The sequence below is a fragment of the Humulus lupulus genome, chromosome 4 (genome assembly GCF_963169125.1).
Source record: "Humulus lupulus chromosome 4, drHumLupu1.1, whole genome shotgun sequence".
In the NCBI taxonomy this organism is placed as follows: Eukaryota; Viridiplantae; Streptophyta; class Magnoliopsida; order Rosales; family Cannabaceae; genus Humulus; species Humulus lupulus.
The window spans coordinates 79,828,585-79,854,445 of record NC_084796.1 but is presented as its reverse complement, the minus strand read 5'-3'; the positions used below and the strand labels follow the sequence as shown (position 1 = coordinate 79,854,445).

Below are 25,861 nucleotides of genomic sequence, written 5' to 3'. Positions count from 1 at the left end.
CAAGGGTCGCAGCCCTTAGTTGTGTACTTGAACTTTTGGGGATTTTAGGCATGGGAATGTGGTCTAGTATGCTCGAGATTGGTTTCACCACCGTGCTTGGTGGAATTCGGATTCCCGGGATTTAGTTCTGTAAACCGGAAACCTATATTTGAATATTAATGGAACCCTATATCTTGGTTGTGACTAGGTGATAAACGCTTAGGCTCAGGAACGGATCGTGCTTGAGAAGTGTCGCTGATAATCAATAACCGTAAAGACTAAAGGTAAGAAAACTACACCTGGTTGAATATATGTGACGGGACTAAGGGTTCCCTATTGTGAATGCTTGAAAAGATGGTATTATGCCATGCAAGCTATTTAGTGAACCAACGGCCTAAGGGTGCCAAGGGTTACACTAGCGCATAGGGCGCGGCTCGGCCACTGGTAGCCGAGGACAGCTTATTATGCACTGAGCTTGGTTTAAGCGGGCCGAAGTCAGTGGGATAAACAGAGGGTGCGGCCTAAGTTGTCGGCCTTGATTATTATGTGATATAAGTGATATATGTGATTGATTTCATCTTGAATCTGAATATATGTGCTGAATGTCTATTGTGAATTATTTGATGAGAGTTCGTGCTTAATGAATTAACTGTCTGATATCATTGATTGTGTTGCATACGATGTTTTCTTGCTGGGCCTTGGCTCACGGGTGCTACGTGGTGCAGGTAAAGGCAAGGGTAAACTTGATCAGCCTTGATTGGAGAGCTCTGCGAGCAAAATGTACATAGCCAGCTACTCAATCGCCACGGTTGACGTTTAGACAGGGACGCAAGACCCAGAGATTGTCTATTTTGCCTTAGTATGGCTAACCTTTGTTTTTGTGTTTATTTGGGAGTCTGTAAATTAACTTTTAACTCTTTTTCTTTTGGGATCCCGTGTATGTAACAATTTAATTATATAAAATGAGTCTTTTGAGACCAAAACCTTTTTAACCCTAGCTCTTACAGGTTTAATGACACGTTTTTAAAATAATGACTTGATTAGCAAGTCTTGCACCTTTTTAAGTACACAGTGTAGTTGTCTTGGCTATCCAGAACGTTACAAGTAAATGATGCAATAAAATTAATGTCATATGATGCATTTCACTTATATTGCATTTCCTCTACATGCACACAAAAATTTAAATCAATTTTCATTCTGAACTTCTTAGCAACCAGTTTGTGGTCTTACTCTTGCAATAGTCATGTTCAATATGAAAATTATTCATACTTTCCTTTGCCTCATAAAAGAAAAAGGTGTTTAGAGACTCAATAATGGGGCTATGCGTTCAAATCAACAAATTAAAAACATAGAACATAGAGTTTGAAATGTAAGTAGAACAGCACCTCAGAAGCATCATGCAGGCTCTAGATCATATGCTTACTCTGGAGGAACAAAAGCTTTCGTTTTCTTCCTGTGTAAGTGTAATAATGGCAGGGGTGAAATACAAAAATGAGGAGCATAAAAAACAAGAACCAAAAGTAGATTGCTTGCACTAAAACCCTACCTATTAACATAGGAGGAACTCCCTCACCCCCTAAGATTCCCTGATTCAGTTACTTAAGTACCTGCAGATGAAGAAAATATATTTCAGACAAAAGAAATTATTAGTACCAATCTTGTAACATGCCAACTGGGTTTGTTCTTTACTGAGTTATTTGTTTAGTTTCATTATTAGTAGTAGCTACTATTAGTTTCATTCTAAGGCTGGTAGCTAAGAAAATATTCAATTATAGGTACTCACTATAAACTTCGAAAACAAAACTAGCATACAAGAAAAGAATTATCTATAATTATACAAACACACACCCACACATAGAAATAGAAATAGAAATATAGCATAGCTATGCTTACAAAAATCGAAGAAAAGATAGTACCTCCTCCCAATTTCACAGCGGTGATCTTAAATAAAGCCACCAACGCTTACAAATAATAGGAAGTCATTTTGAATAATTATATACCATGAGTAAATATAATTAGTATTAAAATGTTGGACTAATATACGGACCCTTTTGTAAAAGTCAACATATATCCACTCAATAAAGTGGCTTACAATATCATTGCAGTCCTCTAGGCGTCTAAAAACAACAAAAACAGTGTTGAAAAACCATTAAGAAACATTTATTTGAGGTGGTGCAACATATTGTACTTTTTATCAATGCACTCTATTTCGTCCCATTCAAACCAAAGACAAAAAAAAATTAATTTAAAATTAACAATCATAGAAATAAAGTAGCAAAAGTTGTTAAGATCACTAGCTTTAGGGGCCAAAAATGTGAGAAAAGTTTGAAAGAAATTCTTTGGCTATGAAAATCCAATGTAGCAACTTAAGTCAGTGACAAGTTTCTAATTTTTTATTGAACCTCTATGATTCTATGAATTCTAACAAAAAAAGTAAGTTCAAAATAAATTATGAAAATAATTTGGTATTATATATAATTAATAGAATATATATGTTTCCTTTGACATGTTGGAACAAATCACTTTGCAATCATTTTAAGTTGCTCAAACCCATGAATTTGCAAAGACTCCAAATTATATATGGGATATGTTCACTCTTAAAAATAACTTAATATTGAATGAAGCAATTTATCAAACACTTTGTAGGCAATTAAATAAAAAATAGAAAGAAAACGCCAAAACTACAAGCATGAATCTGAAGGCAAATTACTGAAGCTTATCATAGAATTCCACTAGTACCAATAACCCACATTTGCAAAAATATATTAAATAATGCAAGCATTATGATCATATGTCTATAGACATATTGTTTCTTAATAATCTCCACCATAACAGAATTGTCATACGACATTAAGTACCAATACCAGTTTTGTAGAACTAACAAATGGAAAACCCAATATCACACATTCGTAACAGTAAACGAAAAAGAAAACAAAGTTTATTGATCAATCACTCAAATACATTATATATGATGATGAAGTTGATGCTCTTACATATGACCAAAGGTCTTCAAAAAACCTTCAAGAAATATATAAATCAATTATATCCCTAAATCTATATAAATAAATGTACAATATACAAAAGCAAACAAAGAAAGATACCAAAATAATATAATGGTATTCTAACTCATGTCAAAAAAATTAGAATTAAAAGGAATATCCCTGAATATTTTAATGAAAAAATCAAAGAAACTCAAAGCCATAATTGCATCTCAAACACATTATAAATCATCATCGCTAATCCTAATGTCCTCTCGCATTTATCCAGCTAGCCCTTCATCAGTGACATATAGGGTTTGCTTTATTAATTAATTAAGTCGGATACTTTTATTAACTAAGTAGCATGAGATCATTATTAAGAGCTAGCTATAGATATATAGAACCAATAATAAAACCCTTATGCACTCAAACTAAGGAAAAATAATTAAACAAGCAATTGGTATGCACAAAAACAAATTAAGAGGAACTCATCAAACAGATTCATCAATACTCAATCTATTTAGATAGTCAAAGTACAATACGTTTATGTAAAAATGCAATGTATCATGATCGTACAAAGCATATAGACATAAATTATCTCTTTATTAGAGAAAAGGTTACTCAAGGAAAAATAAAGATTTGAGAAGGTGCCAACAGAAGAAAATCCATCAGATATGGGAACAAAGGTGTTACCTCTTAGTAAGTTTAACTATCACAACTTAGTTTCTTAGTAGTCAATGCCAATGAATCTCGTTCATTAGAGAGTTTCATCTGCATAAAACAATATGAAAAAAAGTGGCCCACAACTCTTAGTATATATATTAAAAAAAGAGTGAGTGGAAAAAAGAAAAAGAAAAAAAATCACCATCATTTGTACCTCTATAGTAATTATATATAATTTCAGAAACATAGAACCATGAATGGATATCATTTGATCACGTACAGTCAATTCTGTCAATTTCCTAGTTCCCCTGCCATGATTCATCATAAATGTTTCTACCTGAGTCATGTACTTTACAAGTAAAATCTATAACTGAAACTAGAAAAAGAAATGCGAAACATTCAATAATGTCCAGGCAGAGAAAAAAACATAGATCGAATTACACAAGGAAAGCCTTATTGTTAATTAGAAGAAAATTCATAACATTTAGTATCAACGTTCCTTTTGCCCCATTCTCTCGCTCTGTTGGACCCGAAGCTTCTACAATCAGTCCAAGCCCAAGAATATGTCAAATAATTAGAAGCAAACTAATAAATAATTCTAACAAAAACTTTGAGCCACAAACAAATATAAAATCAAATAAGTCAAGAAGACATGGCGCGTGAGCTTAGAAAGTCAAGAGGATGTTGAACTTCAAACGATCGTGGTGGCGTGTGAGCTTAAATTGTGAAATTGGTCCCCTTTAACCCAGATGACCAATCCTGCAAGAATGAAAAGGTTGCGAAATAGAGAAGGTCAGTCATGAAGGAAAAATCTAACACCAAAATCTGAAATTAAAAATTGAACAATAAAAGCTCATCAAAACAATATGATCAGTGATATAAAATATTACCATAATGTTTCTATGACATTAATATTTATATAATTAACATAATTTAAAAAAATAACAAAATATATTTGCATAATGAATGGTTTAGTAACTTAACATATTATTTTTTAAAAAATTATCATTTTAAGAGCAACGTATTATAGCCATTAATTTGTTTTTCTCAGTTAGATTATAGCTATGATTTGAAACAATTACACAATTATGAATTGATACAAATATATTAACCATACAAAATTTGAATTGTAAATTGACATAATAGAGAAAACAAAGATTGTTCTGACCTTTTTTTAGGGAGGTTCATAAGCAACCATGTGTCACTTATGACTAATATATTACACCAGTAACTTTTTCCAAACAAATAGAATTAATAAAAATACTAACATAACAGAAACAGAGAGAAACAGAATGAATCAGTTAAATTTCTTTGCCAATAATCTAGCCCTTAAATCCTAAATTTACATAAGTAAATTGCTAGCATTTGTAGAGTACAAACTTGTGTTACTGTGAGAATTTACATTACTGTAATATACATTAGATTATTAATAGTTACATATTGCACTGTAGCTTTTTTTCGAAAGAGGCAAGCCTATTTGGAACAAGTAATTCAGCTCTTAATTAAAAATCATAATATATATTAAAATTTTCATTAACCTACTGGAATGGCACCTAAATATATTTCATAATCTACTGTCTTTCATTCTTGTACACAAGCTAATCTATAGAGAACAGAATTCAGTAGAGTATTATTTAGAGGACTTGGACTATTACTTACATGGGAGTTCAAAATGAAAATTGCAAAGTTGAGTTTAAATGGCCAACTTTGATGTACATTCAAATATGTGAGAATGGCCACCTAACAAAAATAATGAAATGAATTAAGGACTAATTTTTTTGATCAATCAATCTAAGTTAAGAATTTCTCCACAAAACAAAACCTAAGACAAAGCATTGCAAAGAATTTCAAACTACTAGGAATTAAAAGCTTATTGATATTGTAAAGCAAAGCAAAGTAATTGGATGATTTAAGTGAATTACAACTTACTGAAGTACCTTTCTGATTGAAGTATATATGTTATCCTTTGTTGTACTTGATTTCTCATGTCCTGGTACACACAACACAATCAAACATGGAAATACAAATCAATGCAACTTAATCTTCACTAGAGTTCACTAGAGTTTATAAGAGCAAGCATATTCCCACTGAATTCCTAATAACTTAGTACTATGATGAAAAATTGGTATTATTCCATTCTATGCACTACGTGGAAACAAGAAAATTGTTGAAGGTTATATTTGAAACTCGAAATAGTTAAATTGTGTTGTTTGTTGATATATATATTAAACTAAAAAAAATATTAAAAAATCCAATGAAAATATTGTTATCAATTTTGCCTTTCCCTCTTCAAAACTGAATGATCAAGCATTATTAGTTGATAATATTAGTAGTTTAGCCTACATACAAACATTCATTCCTAATTCATTATTATTTGAAAACACACTAAATATAAACATTAAAACAAAGAAAGACCCATCATTGTTAAATATATCTGAATGGAACGACTCAAAAAAATTCACAATCTTAGTCCATTGAGGTATTTTCACAAACACCTGATTTGCATCACAAAAAAAAAAAAACCAAATAAACACAAAAGTATATATATCCCATTAAAAAAAGACATAAATCAAACCAACACAAATATATATATATATATATCACAATGTGTGAAAAGACCCTTAATGCATAACTTTCCATACCTGATGCTAGAATGTAGAAAGTGAAATAATAATTTTGTCAAAATCAACATTACATAACTGTATCATAATAACATCATAAAGTTTGAAGCTAGGTTTGGAATATCTTCCTAGAAACAACAATATATATACATTCATATATGCAAGTATATATATATATATGAATGTAATTGTTTTACCAGGAGGTTACGGTGAGAATAGATGAAGAAAGAGTGACATGGATGAAGACCTCCTGCACAAATGAAACTAATACAAAGAAAAAATATTGATATTTGTAGTCAAATTTAAACCCTCATCACAAACCAGTAGCTATTTTGGTATACTAATCAAATTAAAATGAACCTTAAAACTGAAAAAAAATAAAATAAAATGCCTAACTTTTGCAAGCTAAGAACACTATTGTCGATGCCAAGCCTATCACTTGCAAGATAGAATGAGAAAGAAAGAAAGAAAACGAAGAGTGAATGAGAGAGTAGAAGAGAGTAAATGCAGGGACGAACAACATAAAACCATCAAACATTTTATAAATACATATACTCATAAATATATATTTATATACTGATTATATGTAATCTGTATAAAAAAAAAATCACCTCACAGAGATGTTCTTGCTTCGAGAAGGAGAGAACCGTTGTGACTTACGTGAGGGAAAGTGAGATACCAGCGTGACGTACCAGCATGCTCCATCGACTCAATAGGGGAGATACTACCATTATGTGCTCCAGAAGCTCGCGTGATTCATGAGAGAGAGTGCTCCACCGGCGTCGTGTGCTCTAGTGACTCGCGTGAGGAAGAGATAGACGAGACGAGAGGATAAGTGTGTGGGAGAGAGTGAGTGGAGGAGAGTAAGAAAGAGAGGCAGAGAGGCGGCAATGGAAACTTTTTTGGGTATCTTAGGTTTAGGGATTCAATGGAGGCTGAGAGAAATTAGAGAATTTGTGCTTTATTGTTTTCCTTTTTCTTTTCTTCTTAAGATAGACCCATAATTTTTTCATTTGGCACCAAACGAAATATAACTAGGCGCCACTGTGTTAAAAAATGACTTCTCCGTGTTTTTTTAATTATCTATTAATAACGATTGTAAATATGTGTCATTTTTTAATGTAATATATGCTCAAAATTGTTGTAGTTAGTGAGCACGTATCAGTCAAACCCAGGACCAGAACATTGGATAACAGTTAAGCATATCCTGAAGTATTTAAGGTGGACTAGGGAATAAATGTTAGTCTACAAGGGTGGTGTTATGAACCCTGTAGGCTACACCGGTTTAGATTTTCAAACTAATGTCGATGACATGAAGTCTACTTCTGGAATGGTGTTTACTCTTGGGGGTGGAGCTGTGATATGGAGAAGCTTAAAGCAGTCTGCAATCTCAGATTCCACCATGGAGGCTGAGTACATAGTCACGTCAGAAGCAACTAAGTAAATAGTCTGGCTAAAGAAGTTCTATACGGATCTTGGTGTTATTCCAGAAATGGATAAACTGCTTGTGTTGTTTTGTGATAATACAGGAGCGATAGCTAACTCAAAAGAACCTCAAAGTCACAAGAGAAGTAAGCATATAGAAAGGAAGTATCACATTATTCGAGAATATGTAGCCAGGGGAGATGTGAAGGTTATGAAGATTGCAACTGAAGACAATCTTGCATATTCGTTTACAAAGACACTACCAGAAGCTACATTTGATAACCATATCAAGGAGAAGGGAAAAGTATAATTAAGGCATTAGTTTCAATTAGTGCAAGTGGGAGTTTGTTGGGGTTTTATGCCCTAATTAAAATCCAAATTCTTTGTAATCTCATTTTCTTATCAATAAAAGAATATAAATCATTTTTTGACTTGGTCAATCACTTTGCTCACATGCTTTATTTTCATGATTATTTGTTTAATATAAACTTCTATTAAATCCGGAGCATATAGCTAATCTTATTTATAGTGACGTAATCACAGTGGAATATAAATATGATTATATGTTCAAAATAAGTTAGTCCTAAGATTAGTCAGTGCACAAGATTTACACTGACTTGCCAATCTACGATATGATCTACTTACACATTACAGTGTTATGTTCTTTCCAGAACATTAGCAAAGTAGATAAGATCGGATGTATTTGTTACATCGAGCAGGACTGATATTGACAGCTGATAAGATAAGTAAACATACTGTTATTATCTATTCTAGTCATATCATATAGTTGACCATAGGTCATTTCAATCTCAATTCTGAGTGGTTACTATTCTAACTGATTGTATTATTTGAGTTCTTTGACTTGTTCATTACCAACTTACCCTACAGACTAGTCCATACCTACATCTTGGGAACTCAGTAGTATAATTGAGTGGGAGTGTTAATCATAGGTATGAACATCTATAACTTTTGATAAAGAAGTGAAACGATGGTTTCCTTTTAGTTTGGTTCAAGGTGTTAAATGATAGAGATCTCATTTCAGTAATTAAATTAGTTTACTGAAATATCATTTACAAGGAACTAAGTATTTGAAGGATAAAATATAATGAGGGGTAAAACATTATTTTAGTCCTATCTCATTGTAGACCGTCTATAGAGGATTGAGTAACAATTATGGTTGTAACAATGGATAATTAATAGCATATCTATATTTTTTATAGAGTGTTCTATGAATTAAAGAGTGCAATTCCGAGTCTATAGTGGAGTCACGAGGAATTAATAAGCTAGTAAATTATTTGTTAGATTTATGATAACTTATTGGTGCTTGATTTTATAGGCCCATGGTCCCCATTGTACCTTGGATAAAATCATCTAGATAGTCTCAATTAATTGATTTAATTATCAATTAGAATTATCAAAGTTGACCAGGTAAATTTTGGATAGTTTCACATAGTTGTGTAATTTTGAGAAGAAAAGAGAAATTATGGCAGATTTATTGGTTAAGATAAATTGGTATCTAAATTAATAAATAAATTTAAATCAAGGTTTCAAATTATAAATAATTAACTTGATAAAGGATTTAAATAATTATTTATTTAATTAAATCAATAGAAAATAATACAAGCCTTGATTTTAAGTTCAATGGGCTTATAATCAAATGGGAAATTTCACGGGCCTAAAGCCCATGATAATTTCGACCTAGCGCTATTAATTGGCTATCTTTTTATTGATTTTTTAATTATATTAATTGGCCTAATTGATTCTATAAATGAGTGCTTAGAGAGAAGTCATGAGTTAAGATTTCTGAGACGACATATAAGTTTGATAAGTCACAAGTCAGATTTTCTTATAGTTTTAGATTCTCTCTAACCACAAGTCCTTTTCTAAGCCTATTTTTTATTTTCTCTTCTTCTCTCTATATCTATCTCATGTGTTGAGAATTGCCCACACTAGTCTAGGTGATTCTAAGGATACATTGGAAGACTGTGAAGAAAATAGAAGATCGGTTCAGTTTCTTGATAATACTCTGCGACGGAGAGGATACAAGAGTTAGAGAAATTGAAGGAATGACTCTTTCATTTTTATGCGTATATTGTAAGTGTTCTTGTCTTTGTTTCTATTTGAATTCAATTTTAGAAACATGTTCTAGGTTATCTCATATTAATTTGTTTAATATTAGATCTACATGAAAATAAATAAAGATCCTGTATAAGTTTTCCCAACAGAAATTACTATGTTCAACAACAGATTACGAACCGGGCTGGATAAAACCTCTAACTCTTGGACTATCGGGGAGGGGGAAGACTCATCTGGACTAGACTCATGCACAACCTACCTAATACTCGTGGTAAAAATACCCTACAAAAGGTTTTTGTCGTATTCCTCAAAAATGGCAGATCTATAATGAAGGGTGCTATCTACAACTACGGTACACAGGGGATAGCTATAGTCATAGCGGACAACCAAGTGATCCACACACTGAAGGAGGGTCCAGATCAACCATTTGTCGACTGACGAGTTGCCTTTGGTTGAATCAAACTAGCCTAAAACTGGTAGCAGCTCGATTTAATTCTTTTAATGGGTTACCTTGGCTGGATGTGTCGGCTGGTACCTCTGATTCAGCTCAGCCTTGGTCAGGATATTATCCATCTTTAGAAACCTTTCTTTCGCGCACCAGCTGTGCGACCTCATCCTCTTCTTCAACGTCTTCAATAGTAAGGATGAGTTCTTGAGAAGAAGGGAGCTCGGGGGGAGGACCATGAGCTCTGATGGCTAGTGTCTGATCTTTCCAGATTAGTTTGCAGGCCACCATGGTAGCGTCATTAACTACAATTCGGAACTCCTTCTCCTTGGCAGGAATATGAGCCAACATCTCATATTGACCTTCGAGGGTCTCTGACTGCCCCGTTCTCTTTTATATAGCTGCACAAAGTAACAATTCAATCAGAATATGTTTAAACTTGATTGAAAAGGAAATCATGTATAAAGATCAAGGAGGTAAGAAACTTACAAGGACGGTTGAAATACCAATGAGTGCAGTTCTTGAACCCGTTTGACATGAAGAATTGATCCTTGTAGTCATTCGGGTGGTTGGGGAGGTCGATGACGGAGCTCGTATTGGGAAATCTGGTGAGGTAGTAGAAGCCATTACCTCACCCCTTTTGTTCAGGGTTGGCTTTGAGACAAAAGAAGTACATGATGTCAGCGGGGGTGGGAACCTCCCACTAGTGCTTCAAGAATAGATACTTCAACCTTGCCAAAAGTTTATATGAATTGTAGGGAAGCTAAAATGGTGCCAGTTTGATGTAGTTCAAAAAGTCTACGAAATATTGGTCCAAAGGGAGAAAGGCACCTACCTTCAGGTGCTCGTGACTCTAGGCCCCAAAGTCATCCTGAAGTGGAGTTCAGCTTCACTCTCCTTCCAACGAAGGGTGGGCAACGGAGGGTGGGCAACAAGACCCTTGAAACCCCAATTTGAGCCCGTGACTCAGTAAAATTTTATTAACCTTGCCCTGATTCTTTATCTTGGATTCGATGCGCTAAGCCTCATAAAAGGCGTTGGGGTCAACTACGATCTCCCTATCCACTACTAGGGCGAAGTGGGGAATAAGAGTCTCAGATGCAATTTTCTTACCCTTATAATTGCTTTGAGAAAAAGAGCTCGTGAATGACATCTTCTGGTGGGCCATGATTTAGCTTGCCTGGCGACAAAGCAGCCTGTTAGAGGCGACCTAATATAAAATCTTTCTACGGTGATAAAGGTATGGCAGCCAGAGGGTTTGAACTCGGTCTATTCAACCTAAGGGATATACAAGCTAAGATTTCCCCTAGCAACAACGCTTTTGTTCAACGTGTTCGCTGACCATGCGCAGTAAACTCTGGAAATCCTTGATACTTCAGGATCTGCGTGTCAGACCCAATATGTAACCACCCAAAATTACTAATAAGGCTTAAGGGCCTTGATTAGTGTACCAAGAGGGCATAACTGGATTATGTGTGGATTAAATGGTTAAAAGAACGATTATGTGATAAGCATGCTTATATGATTATCTGGATATGTGAGATGCATGATTATGTGTATTAGTATGCATGTAGGCCCTGATTAGATTATAAGGGCATGTTCGTAATTTTGGCCCGTTGAGGGCATAAATGTAATTATTTGTGATTAATTGTTGAGACCACATTATTATGTGGATATATTTGCAGCTTGTAACTCAAGGCGATCCTAGTGAGCGATTTAGCATAAAAGTCACGGTGGGGATTTATACCCGACTCGGGGGAGCCTGGGGGTATTTTTGGGAATTTGGGAAATATTTTGAAGATTATTTGACATTGAGGAAAATAATTGGTGATTAGTTAGGTGTCGAGATGTAAGCGATAATTATTAGGGACACTCAAGGAATTAGCGAGAATTGGGAGGAATGACCAAAATGCCCTTAGAATGACTTAAAGGATTGGTTATAACTGGGAGGGCAATATGGTTATTTGATTTAATAAGGGATAAGTGATATTCAGCCTTTATAGACTTAGTGGGAAGTGTTGAAGCAAGTGGAAGCTGAAAGAAAATAAAAGAAGAAGGGAAGAAAGAAGGAAAAATAGAACACATAAGTTAATGTCTTTCTCTCTCTCTAAGTTTGGCCATTCTTCACCACTCCTTGAAGATTTTTGAGGCAGTAATTCAGAGGAAATATAGGCTGGAGCTTGGGGCTTGCATCTTTCATAAAGCTTGAGGATTTTGCAGGAGTAAGTCACCCAATTAAGGTAAAGTTTAAAGGTTGTTCTTGAGTTTCTGAATTTTGTTGAAATAGATTTCCAAACTTGAGTTTTGGATGGAAGATAAGAGAATTAAGCTTGAAGAATTGAGGAGCTTAAGGCTGGAGGGATACTAAGGGCAACCTAAGGTCGAATTCCCCATCAAAGGTAAGGAATTCTATGCTTGATCATTTGAGTTGCTCGGTAACTTCTGAGTTTCTGGTTGAGTTCTTAAATCTTGGGTTCAAATCTTGTTTTCTTTGTTTGATGGTACGTGTGGCTAAGTTTTGTGTTGTTGGATTATGTGGGATGAGATGTAAGGGATGGTAGGTTCAATTTGGTGTATGGGTGAAGTTTGGAGGGGTTTTAGGGAGTTTTGGCTCGAGGAAATTCAATGGAGAAAAACCAGGGAGCTGAAGGTGTTGTAAGTAGCACTAGGCTTAGGGTGCTACAGCGCTAGGCTTAGGTTTTCAGGGGGATTTTTGGCTCTGATGTAGCGCTGTAGCACTACCCTGCCTTCAGAAGTGGATTTTTGGGTGTTCTTAGGGTTTTTGCTCGGGGTTTGATTCCACCACCCCGCTTGGTGGAATTAGGGCTTCCCAAGTGCTCGGGATTGGTCCCGAGGTTAGGTTATGGAATTTTAAGTTTAATGATGGTTCTAATTTATGACTGTGACTAGGTGTACGCTAGGGCTCGAACAGGATCGTGCTTGAAGGTCGATTTCACTAATCAAAGCTATCGGAATCAAAGGTAAGAAACTGCGCCCGTTATGTGAATATGCTGGGACTAAGAGCTCCCTATATTTGTATGATGTCATAGATGGTATTATGCCATGGGGACATGTGATAAATGACCTAAGAGTGCCGGAATCAATATTTGCGCATAGGACGTGGCTCGGCCACTGGTAGCTAAGGTTAATCAAATAATCACTGAGCTTGGCCTAAGCGAGCCAGAGTCAATGGGTTGAACACTGGGCTCGGCCTAAGTGAGTCGAAGACAGTGACTTATACAGAGGGTGCGACCTAAGGGCGTCGACCCTAGATATTGTGTGATATGTTTATTGATGTTAATTTGATGATTATGGCATGCTCATTGTCTGGATGGTAATTATTGGTTTGTTGATTGATATAACTGTTTATGTGAGCTATATAACTTGTTGTATATTTGGTTGATGATTCGTAAATTGTCACTGCTATGTATTATGGTTTTCTTGCTGGGCCTTGGCTAACGGGTGCTACATGGTGCAGGTAAAGGTAAGGGCAAGGTGGACTAGTCCTGAGTTTGAGAGCTTTGAGGCCGAATGTACATAGTCAGCTGATCGGCCGCCATGACCGAGGAGTGGTACAGGACGGGAGAAGCCTAAATGTATGTTTTTCCCTTAAAGTGGCCAGTAGTTGTACATATATCCTAGAAGTTTGTAAATTGTCCTTTAAACTTTATTTCTTTTGGGATCCCATGTGTAACATGTTTATTTAAATGAAATGCATCTTTTATGACCAAAATCTTTTAACCCTTGTTCAATTATGGTTTCAGTAACACATTTCTAACTAAACGACTTGATTAGCAAGTCTTGCATCTTTATGAACACATAGTGTAACGATCTTGGCTACCCATGGCGTTACAACTTGGTATCAGAGCGTCCTAGGTTTAAGGGTTGCTGAAGACTGGCTGGATATGTACATTCGCCGCTAAAGACAAGCTTGACTTAGGGTTTGGTAATTGTGCATACGTGTTTATATTCTTAAATGATTAGAATGGAATATGAATGTTGATATCTGTGTGATTAATAGGAAGGATGAGATGCTGATAGGGCCTGGACCTTGACTGTTGTGTGATGATATTGAGGCGTGCTTATTAGCATTGCTGTTGTATGTGAATGAATATTTGAATAAACTATCATATTTTGATTACTTGTGATCGATTATGTTCCATTGGTGGATTTTGGAAAGGCTATTACCCTATCATCATAGTCTAACTGCCGAGTCATTAATCACAGATTAACTTGGATAGCTATGCATCCAAGATGATCTGTACGACTTACCAGTAGTAGGTCTGAGACAAGAGATGATAACCAGGGCCAGACCCTTCTGCCAGTCCCTGAGAACTGGCAGCAACTTATGGCAGACATGCAAGCACGGCTACAGAGCCAGGATGAGCAGATCCAACTTTTGCGACAGCAAGCTCCATCATGGAGTGCTACCCCTATTGTGCCACCTTCAGTGGTACCAGTTATACAGCCAGTAGAGGTTGGGAATAAATGGGAGTCGTTGTATGAGCGGTTCAAGAAACAACATCCTCCAACTTTTAAGGGAGGACCAGATCCACTAAAGGCTAAACAGTGGATAAGTATGGCCACTGCTATTCTGGATTTTATGAGGATAGAGGGTCACGACAGAGTGGCTTGTGCTACATATATGTTGAGAGAGGATGCCCGCATCTGGTGGGAAGTGGCATCACAGACTAGGGATGTTACTACATTGAGTTGGGAAGGATTCAAGAATTTATTCAGCCAGAATTATGACAATGTTGCCATCAGGACAACAAAGGTTAATGAATTTCTGGGGTTGGTTCAGGGCAGCATGATAGTTACAGAATATACCCTCAAGTTCGACAGGCTTGCGAAGTTCGCACCGGATCTTGTGCCTACTGATGCAGCTAGGCAAGACAGATTTATCAAAGGGCTTAATGTTATGATAGCCTGAGATGTGAGGATTACAATAGTTCTTGGGGGGACAACTTATGCCTAGGTTGTGGAGAAGGCTCTTACTGCTGAGGAAGCGGAGAATAAGATATGGAGGGAGAGTGCAGTAAGGTGGGAGGGCCACAGGGCGGTGCCTCCCTACTCTGGGTCTGGTAAGGGCGGAGGCCCCAGGGATCTGAAGAGGAAGACCCCTAATGTTTTGACCGCTCCTGGTTCTGATAAGAGAGGTCGGGGTACTCAGGGTGGCTATCAGGGAGGCGGAGATTCATGGAGGAGTTATCCTGAGTGCACAAGGTGCAGAAGACGCCATTCGGGCTAATGCCAGGCTAAGGTCTGTTATGTGTGCGGGATGGTAGGACACCTCAAGAAAGACTGCCCGACAATGAAGAAAGGGGAAGTAGGGAAGGTGGATAGCTTGACTCCAGCTCGATTGTTCACCTTGACGTAGGCAGAGGCCGAGGCTAGTCCCTTGGTAGTGACAGGTCATCTTTCTAGTGCTGGCTCTCCTTTTACTGTATTGATTGACTCTGGTGCTACACATTCATTTGTTTCTAGTAAGGTAATTGATAGACTGTGTAGACCTAGTGAGAATTATACTGCGGGGTTTGGGACTATATTTCCTACAGGAGAACTGGTAGTTTCTAGGAGGTGGATTAGAGCACTGCCAATGATGGTTGATGGTAGGGAATTGTCAGTAGACTTGATTGAGTTGGGTATGGAGGACTTTGACATGATTTTGGGAATGGATTGGCTGGTTAGATATGGAGCTACTATTTACTGTAGGAAGAAGATGGTGACATTTAAGCCAGAGGTCAAGGATCACTTTGTCATTGTGGGAGCGGTATATTGACCCCGCGTACCCATGATATTAGCGCTAAGAGCCAGAGATTTATTACAGGGTAGATGTATAGGCTTTCTAGCTTGTGTGGTAGATACCACTAGGGTTTTTCCAGCAGGGTCGGAGGAGACCAGGTTGGTTTGTGAGTTCTTGGATGTGTTCCCCGAGGACCTACCAGGGTTGCCACTACATAGGGAGATTCAGTTTGTTGTCAAGTTAGCACCAGGGATAGAGCCAGTGTCAAGGGCCCCATATAGAATGGCACCGGAAGAACTGAAGGAATTGAAGATACAGTTACAGGAGCTTTTAGATTTGGTGTTCATCTGGCCTAGCTACTCGCCATGGGGTGCTCCAGTTTTGTTTGTGAAGAAAAAGGACGGGACTCTAAGAATGTGTATAGACTACAAGGAATTGAACAAGTTGACTATCAAGAATAAGTATCCTCTACAAAGGATTGATGACTTGTTTGATTAGCTACAGGGTAAGACGGTGTTCTCGAAGATTGATCTTCAATCTGGTTATCACCAGCTTAGGATCAAGGACGAGGACATACCGAAGATGGCCTTTCAGACGAGGTATGGACACTATAAGTTTCTAGTCATGTCGTTTGGTTTGACCAATGCCCCAGCAGCTTTCATGGACTTAATGAACAGGGTGTTCAAGGACTTCTTGGATCAGTTTGTCATTGTCTTCATTGACGACATAGTAGTGTACTCCAGTTCAGAGATAGGGCATGAGTTTCATCTTTGACAGGTTCTGCAGAGGTTGAGAGAGTATCAGTTGTACGCCAAGTTTAAGAAATGTGAGTTTTGGCTACCAGAAGTGACATTCCTTGGACATATTGTTGGTGCATATGGGATTAAGGTTGATCCATCTAAGGTAGAGGCAGTGAGAGGTTGGGGTGAGGCCAAGGAACGCCTCAGAGGTTCAGAGTTAAAGTTTGTGGAAGGGTTCTCAAAGATAGCAGCACCGATGACAGAATTAACACTAAAGAATTTTAAGTTTGTCTGGTCAAACAAGTGTGAGGATAGTTTCCAAGAATTGAAGCGGCAACATGTTACTGCACCTGTGTTGAGTCTTCCTTCAGAGGGAGGGAAGTTTGTTGTCTATTGCGATGCGTCAAGGTTGGGTTTGCGCTGTGTGTTGATGCAGAACGAGAAGGTTGTAGCTTATGTGTCACGACAGCTAAAGGAGTATGAGCAACGGTATCCTACCCATGATTTGGAGTTAGCAGCAGTGTATTCGCACTGAAGGTTTGGCAGCACTATCTGTATGGGGAGAAGTGCGAGATACACACCGATCACAAGAGTTTGAAGTACTTCTTCACATAGAAGGACTTGAACACGAGGCAAATATGTTGGCTAGAATTGGTAAAAGACTATGACTGTGATATTCTTTATCACCCGGGGAAAGCCAACATAATAGCAGATACATTGAGCCGGAAGGACCCGGGTCAGTTGTATAGCTCCACCTAGATTTCGAGAGAGTTAGCAGATGAGATGTTCAGAGCAGGGATAGAATTGGGGGTGGGCCAGTTGGCCAACATTACTCTGCAGTCGACCCTGCTAGAACAGATTAAGGTCAGTTGGTTGACACTCAATTACAGGAGGTTAGAGAGAATGTATTAGCGGGGGTAGCTAAGGACTATTCTATTTCAGATGTTGGTTTGTTATGGTATCAGGGGCGGATTTGTGTCCCAACTGATGTTGTAATCAGACAAAAGATACTATATGAGTCGCATGCTACACCGTACTCACTTCATCCGAGTACCACGAAGATGTATCTGGATCTACGGACGGTATATTGGTGGTCCGGGATGAAGAAGGATGTGGTGAAGTACCTAGCCAGATGTTTAACCTGTCAGCAGGTGAAAGCTGAGCATCGGCGACCAGCAGGGTTGCTTTAGCATTTGGGTATTCTAGAGTGGAAATGGAAGGATATTACTAAGGACTTTGTGGGAGGTTTACCTAGGACTGTAGGGCTTCATGACTCGGTGTGGGCGATAGTGGACAGATACACCAAGTCAGCTCATTTTCTTCCAGTGAAGACGACGTATACAGTGGATCAGTATGCAAAGTAGGGAGATCGTTCGTCTCCATGGGGTTCCCAAGTCTAAAGTGTTTGATCAAGATCGTATCTTTACCTCCAAGTTTTGGGGTAGTTTGCAGAAGGCTATGGGAACTCAGTTGAAGTTCAGCACGGCCTTTCATCCTCAGACTGATGGAAAATCTGAGAGGAAGATTTAGGTGTTGGAGGATATGCTTCAAGCATGCATGATTGATTTTGAGGGATCGTGGAGTAAGTATCTCTCGTCGATTGAGTTTTCATACAACAATAGTTACCAATCAACGATTCGAATGGCTCCCTATGAGATGTTATATGGGAGGAGATGTAGATCAATCATTCATTGGGATGAGATGGGTGAGAGGAAGTATTTGGGGCCAAACATGGTTTAGAAGACAAATGAAGCTATTGAGAAGATCTGAGCTAGGATGCTCACCTCACAGAGTAGACGGAAAAGCTACGCTAATCCCAAGCATAGGGACGTGGAGTTCTAGGTTCGGGACCACGTGTTTCTTCGAGTTTCACCACTGCGAGGGGTGAGGAAGTTTGGAAAGAAGGGAAAACTGAGCCCTAGATTCATCGAACCTTTTGAGATTCTGGAAAGGATCGGACACGTGGCTTACTGGTTAGCTTTGCCACCATCGCTGTCAGGAGTACATGACGTATTTCATGTTTCTATGCTCCAAAAGTACGTCTCAGATATGACATATGTGCTGAAGTATGAAGACCTGGACTTACAGACAGATTTATCTTATGAGGAACGATCGGTTCAGATTTTGGATCGAAAGGATAAATTTCTACGGAATAAGACGATTCCTCTAGTTAAGTGTTATGGAGGAATAGTAGGGTCAAGGAGGCGACTTGGGATCTTGAGCCAGCAATGCGAGATAAGTATCCTGAGTTATTCAGGTAAATTTCAAGGACGAAACTCTCATTAGGAGGGGATATGTGTAACGAACCAAAATTACTAATAAGGCTTAAGGGCCGTGATTAGTGTGTCGGGAAGGCATAACTGAATTATGTGTGAATTAAATGGTTAAAGGCGTGATTATGTGATAAGCATGCTTATATGATTATCTGGACATGTGAGATGCATGATTATGTGTATTAGTATGCATGTAGGCCCTAATTAGATTATAAGGGCATGTTTGTAATTTTGGCCCGTTGAGGGCATAAATGTAATTATTTGTGATTAATTGTTGAGACCACATTATTATGTGGATATATTTGCAGCTTGTAACTCGAGGCGATCCTAGTGAGCGATTTAGCAGAAAAGTCACGGTGGGGATTTATACCCGACTCGGGGGAGCCTGGGGGTATTTCTGGGAATTTGGGAAATATTTTGAAGATTATTTGACATTGAGGAAAATAATTGGTGATTAGTTAGGTGTCGGGATGTAAGCGATAATTATTAGGGACACTCGAGGAATTAGCGAGAATTGGGAGGAATGACCAAAATGCCCTTAGAATGACTTAAAGGTTTGGTTATAACTAGGAGGGCAATATGGTCATTTGATTTAATAAGGGATAAGTGATATTTAGCCTTTATAGACTTAGTGGGAAGTGTGGAAGCAAGTGGAAGCTGAAAGAAAATAAAAGAAGAAGGAATGAAAGAAGGAAAAATAGAACACATAAGTTAATGTCTTTCTCTCTCTCGGTTTGGCCATTCTTCACCACTCCTTGAAGATTTTTGAGGCAGTAATTCAGAGGAACTTTAGGCTGGAGCTTAGGGCTAGGATCTTTGATAAAGCTTGAGGATTTTGCAGGAGTTAGTCACCCAATTAAGGTAATGTTTAAAGGTTGTTCTTGAGTTTCTGAATTTTATTGAAATAGATTTTCGAACTTGAGTTTTGGATGGAAGATAAGGGAATTAAGCTTGAAGAATTGAGGAGCTTAAGGCTGGAGGGATACTAAGGGCAACCTAAGGTCGAATTCCCCATCAAAGGTAAGGAATTCTATGCTTGATCATTTGAGTTGCTTGGTAACTTCTGAGTTTCTGGTTGAGTTCTTGAGTCTTGGGTTCAAATCTTGTTTTCTTTGTTTGATGGTACATGTGGCTAAGTTTTGTGTTGTTGGGTGATATCGCCCAATAAACTCCTAAGCGGTCGCCGTAGTAATCGGGCTATGTCGTATCCACAGAGAAGTAAAATACAAGTAAACAGAAAGATAAGTAAATCAGAAATAATAAACTTTGAAATAATGTAACTTTGAAAAAGAATATAAACATTAAATAAACAAAATCAAGGAATTAGAATCAGAAAGAAAATATGGAAGGCCTAAGTTACATTCATGCAAACATATATATATATATTTTAATAAAATTGATTTATTATACTCAACTATAATTCTACACCATTAATTATAGTTGGAAAATATATATAATAAAGCTCACCTTAAAATATGTTCTTTAATTAAATTATACTAACTTCTAATGTTAAAAACCTATCATATTATATACCTTAGAGCGACAAAATACCAATGGCAGAATGCACTAAAAAGCATATAATATAACAAATATCCTAAATTAAATTAAGAGCCTAAATTACATAAGAAGAGCATGACTAGACTTATGTAAAAGACACTAATAAATTTAGAATAAAAATTAGAAGAAAATAAATTTAATTGTAACAAAGATATAGAAATGAAGAACAAAATAAAGAATCAATATATTAAAAATATAATGTAAAACATGAACTTCACTCTAGCCTTTCCCCAAGAGAATTTAGCCTAAAATAGGCATTGTTTTCACTCACAAAAATGTAAAAGAAAAATAGGAAAAATAAGTGTTTTTCTCTCCAACAATACTCTATACTCTCCTCCCACAATCTGATGATTTTTTACTCCATTTGGTACTCTATTTATAGTGTAAATAGGACTCAAAAACGTGTTGAACCGTGTATAAAATAGTGGGAAAAATGGCTGCAAAATAGGTGCAAAGTGGGGAAACTGTTGTTCAGCCGTGGGAGACAAAGGCTGACGATGTGGGGAACATGTGGGCGACGTAGCAGGCTTCGGTTGGCTTGTCAGGTGCGTGTGTCAGGCGCGTGGGGAGCATGGCAGGCACGTCAGGTGGCAGTTGTCAGACATGGCAGCGCGTCAGGTGGCAGGTGCGGCTCGTCAGCGGCTCGGCTTGGCTTCGTCAGGCAGCTGGAAGCTTGGCTGGGTGAATGGGGAGCTGCCATTTGGCAGCGTCAGGTGGCAGCTGAAGCTTTGGGTTTGGGCTCCACTTTGGGCTATTCCATCTTCAAAAATGCCATTTTCTTCATGATTTCTTCAATTTTAATTCTTTCTCTCTTCTTTTTTTTTCTTTGTGTCAAAATACATTTTATTTCCTGAAAATTAAACACAAATTAAATTAAAATTAATATTTTCAAATATAAAATATATGACAATAAATCCATGAAAATATTATTTAACCTTAATTAATTGTACACTTTTAAGACTAATAAAATGATATTTTTGAGCACTAATCATTGGGTTATGTGGGATGAGATGTAAGGGATGGTAGGTTCAATTTGATGTATGGGTGAAGTTTGGAGGGGTTTTAGGGAGTTTCGGCTCGAGGAAATTCGAAGGAGAAAAATCAAAGTGCTGAAGGAGTTGTAAGTAGCGCTAGCCTTAAGGCGCTACATCGCTGGGCCTAGGTTTTCTGGGGGATTTTGGCTCTGCATGTAGCGCTGTAGCGCTACCTTGCCTTCAGAAGTGGATTTGTGGGTGTTTTCTTAGGGTTTTTGCCCGGGGACTCGGGGTTTGATTCCACCACTTCGTTTGGTGGAATTAGGGCTTCCGAAGGGCTTGGGATTAGTCCCGAGGTTAGGTTACAAATGACTCTGACTAGGTGTACGCTAGGGCTCGGACAGGATCGTGCTTGAAGGTCATTTTCACTAATCAAAGCTATCGGAATCAAAGGTAAGAAACTGTACCCGGTTATGTGAATATGTTGGGACTAAGAGCTCCCTATATTTGTATGATGTCATAGATGATATTATGCCATGGGGACATGTGATAAACGGCCTAAGAGTGAGGGTATCAATATTTGCAAACAGGACGCGACTTGGCCACTGGTAGCTGAGGTTAATCAAATAATCACTGAGCTTTGCCTAAGCGAGCCAGAGTCAGTGGGTTGAACACTGGGCTCGGCCTAAGTGAGCCGAAGACAATGACTTAAACATAGGGTTCAGCCTAAGGGCATCGACCCTAGATATTGTGTGATATGTTTATTGATGTTATTCTGATGATTGTCACATGCTCATTGTCTGGATGGTTAATTATTGGTTTGTTGATTGATATCACCGTTTATGTGAGCTGTATGACTTGTTGTATATTTGGTTGATGATTCGTAAATTGTCTATACTATGTATTATGGTTTTCTTGCTAGGCCTTGGCTCACGGGTGCTACGTGGTGCAGGTAAAGGCAAGGGCAAGGTGGACCAATCCTGAGTTGGAGAGCGTTGAGGTCAAATGTACATAGTCAGCTGATCGGCCGCCACGACCGAGGAGCGGTACAGGACGGAGAAGTCGAAATGTTTGTTTTTCCCTGAGACTGGCCAGTAGTTGTACATATATCCTGGAATTTTCTAAACTGTCCTTTAAACTTTATTTCTTTTGAGATCCCATGTATAAAATGTTTATTTAAATGAAATGCGTCTTTTATGAACAAAATATTTTAACCCTAGTTCAATTATGATTTTAGTAACACGTTTCTAACTAAACGACTTGATTAGCAAGTCTTGCACCTTTATAAACACACAGTGTAATGGTCTTGGCTACCCAGGGTGTTACACAATACCTTTTTGGAAAGCGGTTTAATACATAACATCTTGAGAAATCGTAACCCTTAAGCTACCCATAACTGAATCTAAAATCCCTCAATTTTTTACGCAGACACTCAAACTATCTAGTTTCAAAACCAAAAAAATAACCCATTTCTTTTTGTACACTATTTCTAATCAGACCTAATGTTATTATTTTTGGCATTATTGAAACCCATACTAAACTCAAACAAAATCGAAGTAAGAAAATGTGCTGGAAAATTTTATAAAACTTATTGAATAATAAGGAGATGAAATTTAAAATGGATATAGAGACACTTATAGATTGGATGTTCGGTCGAGGGAAGTGATGACAAACCCAAAGATAGAAGCCTGAAATCTTCTAGAGAATGAGAGAATGTCAAAGGTTTTGAAGGTGTTTTGAGAAGGAAAATGAAATTTTTTGAATGCAAGGTAGAGAGGTTCAGGTATGTTTCTCCTTTTTATACGTAAACATCGAGAAACAATCTGGGCCTCTCGATTAGGTCAGTTCGGGATACAAGGGCCTAGATTAAATAACCCTTGTGGGAGCAAAAAGTTGACAAGACAATTGTCACATTACTCGAAACCCGAACAGGCACCTATTACACACTAACACGTGTTTCACACTCGATATGTGGGCCTAAAATCGTCTATAGTACATGTCAGAGGTGAGGTCATGCAAGAGCAGGAGCTTGGGGGGCATATGTTGTACCCCAAAATAAATACGAACTGAATCACTCAACATGGTGTACAGCTGGCAAATAAGCGCACGAAGAAAGCGTACATATAGAATATCTAGCTAACTCTGGAGTGAGCAGCTTGAGTTCAACTTGGCTGCTTATGACAACCAAATAATCTTAGAAGTTTCAAGATAGAATTGGAATAAATTAATTCTATTTCTTGTTCATGGCATCTTGTTATAATTATCCATTACCTTCTCTAAAGTTAATGGATTGTCCTAGTTCGTGCCTAACACTAAAACTTATGTCTGTGTTCATAACGAACAGGTTGTCGTACAATCCTCCTACTACAACAAGGCACTTGAGTATTCTAAACAGAATTAATGGTTTGAGAAAGGTTGCAAAGACTCTTTCCTCACTAAGACTACAAAAGTAACCTCTGTTTGTTTAGGGAGCATAGCCATCAAATATGCAAACTTCAGAGTATTAGTCCATCTTCCTAGTCTTTGTTTTCCAAGAAAACGTGAGTGGTGCACCCCCATATGCAAACAAGGTGTAAACTAGTTTTAGTGCTATTTCACAACTCTAAAGGAGTCTTTTCACAGACTTGAATAGAACTACATTCAAAATATATACCGCTCTTTGAAGTGCATTTCAACAAAAAGTGAGTGGTAGCGATCAGTAGCTTAACAATGACCTAACCATATCTAATAAGATTCTATTGGTGTTCCAGTTGTTGTGAGTTGGGATAGATTTTCATTCTCCAGTAGATGATCTTTCAACTCAAATCAAGTTATCCACCTCCTCGATCTGATCAAAGTGGTATAAGTAATTTTTGTAATAGTTTTTCAGCTTTTGTTTGGAATTCTTTAAACTTCTTACAAGTTTTAGATTTCCTTTGCATTAGGTATAAATATACGTATCTTGAATAATCGTCAATAAAGATGACGAATTTTCATAACCTCCTCTTGTCCGTACATTGAAAGGATTACATACATCACTATGTACTAGTTGAAGTTGTTATTTGGCTCTTTAGTCATTTACAAAGAAATGTCTCTTAGTCATTTATGTTTTTGGATAGGAAATACAAACCGGAAGAGTGTTAACTGTTAGCAATCTTAAAGAATATCCTGTACTAACCAGTTTATCTGATCAAGATTGATATGTACTAACCTAGGACGCCAAATATACGTATCATCATTTTGAGAAACTTTATGTCATTATAATCAAGGATTAGCTACTTAAATAATTCCAAATTACTTTTTAATTGTTCATTAGGTTTTCAAAGACAGAATCCATTAGATTATTTTTATGACAATTTATTGATACCGGTCTCTTAAATAATTATCTTATTATTAATAAAAGAAACATGAAAATTTTGTCAAATTTATAAAGATATACAAATCAAATTTCTAGATGATTTTACAATAATTATTGTTCAAACTAATAAATCTATTTAAAAATTACACAGATTGCTCTCACTACGTATACAGAATCAATGACATCATTGCCAACTCTCATATTTCATGTTTCTTCACAAGGAACATTATTCATTACATAGAGCGAGTAATAACAAGCATTTTCATTAGATTGCATCAAATTTAGGCACTTCTCTATTCTTCATGAGGTATTGTGACAGTTGACACTTGAGAACATTTCTCTTTCATGACAAACTTATGTTTTTCACATTAATACAATATTATCATGAAATTATCAACATTTTAATTTGTGTTCGTTGAGTGAAGAAACAATAATAAAGAGGTTATTGATTGAAGATATTGACTGCTGAAATAAGAAACTAAATATCTTTAATATAAAAAAATATAAATATCGAGTTTTAGAATAGTAAACATAATGCATGAATGCAACAATTTCAAAATAATACATAAAATACAAATCTTACTTGTTATCCAAAAAACTAGCATTGATGACGTGGCAAGTGATCCCTGGACACGTGGCTGACATCTGGAGGAACTCTGCTAGTGTATCGACCAGAAGATACATTATAGGCAGTAGGCGGCCCAGTCTTTCCTGCGACCAGTCTGGTCGATGGTTCCGCATACAGCATGATGTTCCAATAAAGATCTTTGTAAATCCCGAAATTAACTCACATAATCTCCTGAATATCCGATTATTCAGGAGAGAATATCGGCAAAAATCTCGTGTAGACCCCCTTGAGCCTATAAATAGAGAAAGATAGCTCAAGGAAGGGACTTTTTTTTTGCTTTCGAATTATTTGATACTAGAGTAATTCTACTTGAAATATTGTATTGTTCTTCAGAGGTTAGTGAAACTCATTGGACTCTAGTTCTTTGATCACTCCTTTGATTCCCATATCAATAACAATCTAAGTGGATGGAGGTCATT

General features: G+C 37.1%; 1 long non-coding RNA gene across 1 annotated transcript; it reads right to left on the bottom strand.

The window, feature by feature from the left end:
* Positions 1-1,520: 1,520 nt before the first annotated feature.
* On the bottom strand, positions 1,521-2,302 carry LOC133829044 (uncharacterized). The gene is made up of 3 exons (XR_009891479.1): positions 2,027-2,302; positions 1,873-1,920; positions 1,521-1,586 (listed from the first exon to the last, which is right to left on the bottom strand). It is a non-coding gene; the product is annotated as an uncharacterized LOC133829044 (long non-coding RNA).
* Positions 2,303-25,861: the final 23,559 nt, after the last annotated feature.